This window comes from Panthera uncia, unplaced genomic scaffold, assembly GCF_023721935.1.
Source record: "Panthera uncia isolate 11264 unplaced genomic scaffold, Puncia_PCG_1.0 HiC_scaffold_880, whole genome shotgun sequence".
Classification (NCBI taxonomy): Eukaryota; Metazoa; Chordata; class Mammalia; order Carnivora; family Felidae; genus Panthera; species Panthera uncia.
This window is the reverse complement of record NW_026060068.1, coordinates 10,421-16,849: the sequence shown is the minus strand read 5'-3', so window position 1 is coordinate 16,849 and position 6,429 is coordinate 10,421. Positions and strand designations below refer to the sequence as shown.

The 6,429-nt window shown below is 35.1% G+C and overlaps 1 non-coding gene across 1 annotated transcript; it reads left to right on the top strand.

Moving 5' to 3' along the window:
* The first annotated feature begins 1,823 nt into the window (after positions 1-1,823).
* Positions 1,824-1,933, top strand: LOC125918489 (U6 spliceosomal RNA). Its single transcript, XR_007456458.1, has one exon. It is a non-coding gene; the product is annotated as a U6 spliceosomal RNA (small nuclear RNA).
* The last annotated feature ends 4,496 nt before the right edge of the window (positions 1,934-6,429 follow it).

Sequence of the window (6,429 nt, the reverse complement as noted above, 5' to 3'; positions counted from 1 at the left end):
ACACCATTATCACGGAAATGCTTCTTCTAATTATAGGCTATTTCTTTCATTTAAAGTACCTTCAATTTCCTCACCACATATATTCTCTTTAGCCTTGATTTCTGCCTTCTGCCCCCTTCAAACAACTGAAACTCATCTCTTCTCCTAAAATCCAACTGTACCTTTACTTTTACCCTGTTCACAGCACTGTCAGTTGATAACTGTCATTGTTCAGAGAAGACTGGTTTGTAAAGAAATACAACTACTTGTACTAAAATCAGTATTCAATTTGTAAAGTTTAAAAATTTTTAACTTCAAATACGCCCTGCAATTTAGCTCTGCTTATCTGCCCATTTAGTTCCCTCTATCATAGAATGTTTCATTCCCTGCCTGCCCAAATCCTGCTTATTCTCCAAGATCTAAGGTTCAAATGCTCCTTATTTGAAATGGTCTTCTTTCTGCTCTCCTATCATTTCACTTGTATTACCCAGGAAAATGCCTTTACTAATAGCTGTGCATATGTTTATCCCCTTCAGAAAACTATGAGCTCATTTGAGGACATATACTATGTGGTATTTTTGTTTCTGTGAGACAGTCTTGAGAAACCGAGAATTCTTATTTTCTTGACTTTCTGTTTTTCAGATATTTTGGGTGGTCTTTTGTGTGGCAAAGTGTTTTTATACAAGTATTAATGAAACATTCAGTCTCTCACTCTGCACTAGCAGTGCTAAGGGGCTTCAAGATTGAATTCGTGGCAAAAATACTACATTGATGCTAATAATTGTATTGATAACACTGCAAGTGCTTTCCTAGCACAGAACTGCTGTGGGGCAAACTGTAACTTCTAGTGTCTGGTGGTGGCAACATTTTCCTCACTAGACCTGTTCATGCGACATGGTTTTGGGCATTCTTCCTAACGCTTAGCCTTGGGCTTACTGTTCCAAATATCCCAACCATTTTGTGAACTACCTCATACCCTTTAATAAAACTCCTTTTCTACTCAACCAAAGGTAGCTTTCGTTGCTTATAACTAAGAACTCTGACTGAAAGATATTTTCCTTAACTCCCCATAAACCAACTAAGTCAGTATCATAATATTTAAAAGACTTTAGTCATAGGGATAATATAATGAGAACACAACATTGAAAGTAAACTACCACAGGCTCCCAGATATTTGCTACTCTCAGGGTCTACAAGTCTTGTCTATCCTCCTGAGGAGAGTTTCATTGGTCTCTGCACCTAGTTTCCGACAGGGCTACATGTGCAGAACCTAGCTTTACTCATACAAGGTCCAATTATCCTTAGGCATAGTGCCTAGGGCCCACAATATTTTGTGAAAATGTTTTAATTTTAATTTCTTAAAGTGGAATTTTTTAAATGGATATAATAAATATAATGTATATAAATTATAATAAAAATATAAGAATGAATCCAGCCTGGATTATACAACATAGTAATAAGTGTGTGTGTGTGTGTGTGTAGAGAGAAAGAATAGTAAAATAAAAAATAGATCCATATACATACAGTCAACTGAATATTACCAAGATGCCAAGTCAATTCAATGAGATAGGGAATTTTTTTTAAGTTTATTTGTATTTATTTTGAGAGAGACATAGTAAGCAAGGGAGGGGCAAAGTCAGAGGGAGACAGAATACCAAGCAGGCTCTACGCCATTGGCGCCCTATGCGGCCGTGAACTTACCAACCGTTAGGTCATGACCTGCACCGAGATCAAGAGTTGGACACTTAACCAACTGAGCCACCCAGGTACCCCAAGATAGAGAATATTTTTCGACAAAGGGCATTGGAACAACTGTAAAAATGTACGGAGAAAATAAACTTTAAGTACTAACTTTGACAGCACACACATATAAAAAAATTGAATGATATAGAGAATATTAGCATGGCCTTTGTGCCAGGATGACATACAAATTTGTGAAACAGCCCATATCTAAGAGTTGACCTTAAGTATTTTCACCACACACAAAAACCTTATTGTATTTGTGGGGTACCAGATATGTTAACTAGCTTGCTTGTGTTAATCTATTTACAATATGTATCAAATTCTTACATTAGAGCAATCTAATTAAATAATGATCAACAACATGAGTAGAAATTTCACCCCAGAAGATATACAGATGGCAAATAAGCGTATGAAAAGTAGATCAATATCATGTCATTATACAATTGCAAATTAAAATAACAATGAGATACTACTACATATCTATTAGAATGGCCAAAATCCAAAATACTAACAACATCAAATATTGGCAAGGGTATAAAACAACAGGAACTCTCATTCATTGCTAATGGGTATGCAAAATGGTACAGCCACTTTGGAAGACAGTTTGGCAGTTTCTTACAAAACTTAACATTCTCTGACCACGTGGTCTGGGAATTGCACTTTTTGTTATTTACTCAAATGAGTTGAAAAGTTATGTCCACACAAAAACCTGCACACAGTTTTTTATAGCTGTTTTATTCACAATTGCCAAAACTTGCAAACAACTAAGATGTCCTTCAGTAGGTTAATGGATAACTAACCACAGTATATCCAGACAATGGAATATTATTAAACACTAAAAAGAAATGAACTATCAAGCCATGAAAAGACATGGAGGAACATTAAGTGCATATTACTGAAGAAAGAAGCTAATCTGAAAAGGCTACATATGATTCCAGCTATATGACATTCTAGAAAAAGCAAAATTACAGAGACAGTAGAAAGATCAGTGGTTGGAGTGCCTGGGTGGCTCAGTCAGTTGAGTGTATGACTCTTGACTTTGGCTCGGGTCCTGATCTTATGGTTCATGGGTTTGAGCCCCACATTGGTCTCCATGCTGATTGATGGTATGGAGCCTTCTTGGGATTCTCTTTCTCTCTCTCTCTAAATAAATAAATAAATAAGCTTAAAAAAAAGATCAGGGGTTGTCAGAAGATGAGGGAGAAAGCGATGAATAGGCAAAACATAGAGGAATTTAGGGTATTGAAAGTACTCTGTATGATACTACAATGGTGGACACATATCACTATACATTTGTCCAAACCCATTGCATAACACCAAGCATGAACCCTAATGTAAACTATGGACTTTGGATGATAATGACATTTCAGGGGATAATGATGTGTTTGTTGATTGTAGCAAATGTACCACTCTGGTGCAGGGTGTTGACAGTGGGGGAGGCTATGCATATGTAGGGGCAAGAGGTAGATGGGAATTCTCTATACCATCTACTCAATTTTGCTGTTAACCTAAAACATATCTAAAAAGATAAAATCTATTAAAAGATGTAAGCCATAAACTGAGAGAAAATATTCTTAATACATAAAGAACTTATACGGTAATATATAAAGGACTCTACAAATCAAAAATAAAAGGGTAAAAAAATTTTAAATAGGCAAAAAACATACATTTCACAAAAGTAGCTTTGTAAGTGGCCAAAAAAGCACATGAAAAGATATTCAACATCTTTAGTCATCAGGGAAACATGAATCAAAACCACATTGAAATTCCACTTCACACACACTAAAATGGCTAAAACTAAAAGACAACATCAATTGTTGGTGAGCATGTTGTACAAGTGCAACGCTCACACTGCTGATAGAGTATAAAATGATACAGTCTCTTTGGACAACTGTTTGGGAGCTTCTTTTAAAATTATATACCCACCTAATGACCCAGCAGTTCTACTCCTAGGTATTTATCGGAGAGAATGAAAATTGACATTCACAAAAACTTGACCAGGAATCTTAATAGCAGCTTTATTTTTAGTAGCCAAAAACTGGAAGCAGATACAAATATCCATCAACAGGATTATGGATTTTTTTAAATGGTCTGTATGTATACAAAGGAATATTTGTAATAAAATGGATTAAAGTACTAGTACAACAATATGGGTGAATCTCTAAAACATTGCACAGAGTAAGAGAATCAGACACAAAAGAATACACATCATATAATTCCATTTATGTGACTTTAAGAGCATAATAATCCATGATGATAGAAATCAGAACACAACTACCTATCTGGGAAGGGAGACTGACTGAAAGAGAACATGAAGGAATTTTCTAGAGGTGATGGAAGTGACTTATGTCTTGATTGGGGTGGTAGTTATCTGAATACATACATTTGTTAAAACATATCCAGGGACCCCTGGGTGGCTCAGTCGGTTGAGTGTCTGACTTCAGCTCAGGTCATGATCTCATAGCTCGTTGAGTTGGAGCCCCGTGTCGGGCTCTGTGCTGACAGCTCAGAGCCTGGAGCCTGCTTCAGATTCTGTGTCTCCCCCTCTCTCTGCCCCTCCCCCGCTCGCACGCGCTCTCTCCCTCTCTCTCAAAATAAATAAACACTTAAAAAATTTTTAAAAACTTCGTATCCGATTGTACACTTATGGATTACATCTTACATCAGTGCATTTCATTGCATGTAAATTTTACCTCCATAAGAAAGGAATGTTATCATATAATTACCTTAAGCTGGGTAAGCAAAACATACCATTTACATGTTTTTAGTTTTTCTCCCCCTGATGCCTAGAAGTATCCAGAACACAATGACTGCTCAATACTTGTTTGAGGAAAGTTAAATAAAACAACCGATTGTTTTGGCAGTTTATAGACCTACAATGAGACATTCAGGTAGTTTCTTTTAAACACGTGTTTAGTTTCCTACTGATAACTCCTTATAGAAAAAGGGACCTTTTTTGTATGTTTTTCTTAGGCTGGCAATGATCGCTCTAGCTTTGAGCAAATTAAGTCTTTGGCAGACAGTATACATGCATGCGTGCTCACGTGCATGTCTCCATAGTATAATCAGTTGTCTTGAGTTGTTCTCCTGTGATAGAAACTGTCTAAATTGGCTACTTGTTTTTTTTTAAGTATCTGATCACATAAGTGTATTGTGAAAATAAACTGAAAACTATATCACAAGTACTGGTGAGAAATACATCATTGCTCAACTAACAATTTTCAAGGTAATTTCCCTTCAAAAATAGAAGAACAACTGCAAAGTTGTTCCATTTTGTGTGTTCTTTTGTTCCAAGACTGTTCCCAAACTAAAGCATTTATTATGAGAAATGTTTTCTCCAATAATTTTAAAGTTTAAAAAAATAAAAAGATTACATAACTATAGGTAGGTTACTCATGTTAGGCTAAGTCTTTTTTTTTCCCCTTAGATGTACATCATTAAAATGCAATTACTTTCAATACTTAAATGTGACTTGAAAGGATAGATTTTTTTAAACTTCAGTTAAAAAAAAGCAGATGGCAGACAAAGATGTGCTACTGAATTCTAGCTATTAAAGTTTGAGATTTAAATTCCAGATGAGAATGAAGCAAATAAGAATGTGTAAATTTTAATATTTACCTATCAGAACTATATTTTCCAAAAATGTTTTGCTTTAGATTAAGCAAAAGTTACTCAGAAAATCTTAGGTCTTTCTCAAATAAAAATAATTTTATTTCAAAAGCCAGGAGTTTCAATAACTTCCAGATTAAGAAATGAAGTCCCAGTTAATTTGAAAAGATGGTTGGAGAACTTTTATTTTATTATATAACTAGCATAAAAGGAAACTTCTGAACCACCACCAAGTTCTGATTCTCTACTTTCAAATTGAGGTCACATTCCTCTCCCTTGTCTGTCTTGGTCTAGCCTCTTCCAGTAAGCATACATCTGGTTTAAATTCCCACCATATGTGATAACTCAATGCATAACAGATAATAAATTTAGAAGACTATATTCCTATCGGCTTTGGCTTCTATTCTCTTAGCTTTTGCAAGTCTGATGATTTTTCCATCTTAGCTTATCTATGTTACAGTAATAAGAGAGGCCCAAAACACAGAATGTACTTTAGGACTAAAAACTTGTCTCCAAAGGCAATCAGCAGGAAACTTGAAATGATCAATCCTGTATCTTTATGAGCTTTGAAAAACTGAACCCAACATTTCATGACTTCTCATACTATATAGTCCTTTTTATCCAATTATGTTTAGTAAACGGGGATTATTACTAAAGCATAATGGATATTCACTATTTGGATTATTCGTATATTTATTCTTTTATTTCAGTACAAATATTTAAAAAACCTAGTACCATTATTATTAGTTAAAGCAGGGTCACCAATTATGAGAAGGCAGTTTAGAACAGTGGTTAAGGATATGGATTTGCCCACCCTATTTACCACTTGAGGTGACTTAGGCAAGCACTGAAATCCTTTAAACCTATATTTTCTAATCCATAAAATGGTAATAATTATGGTAACTTCTTCATAAAGTTGGTGTAAAGATTAAATGACATGATGCTTCTAAAATACTTAGCACAGTATTTGACACATACAGAGTTTATGAGGTTGGCTATTAGCACAGTTGTGAACTTACCAACAACTCTTGTCATTTTCAGGATTAAAGCTAATATTACCAATACTGGAGTCCTGTGAGAGGTGCTGTTCCATAGTCT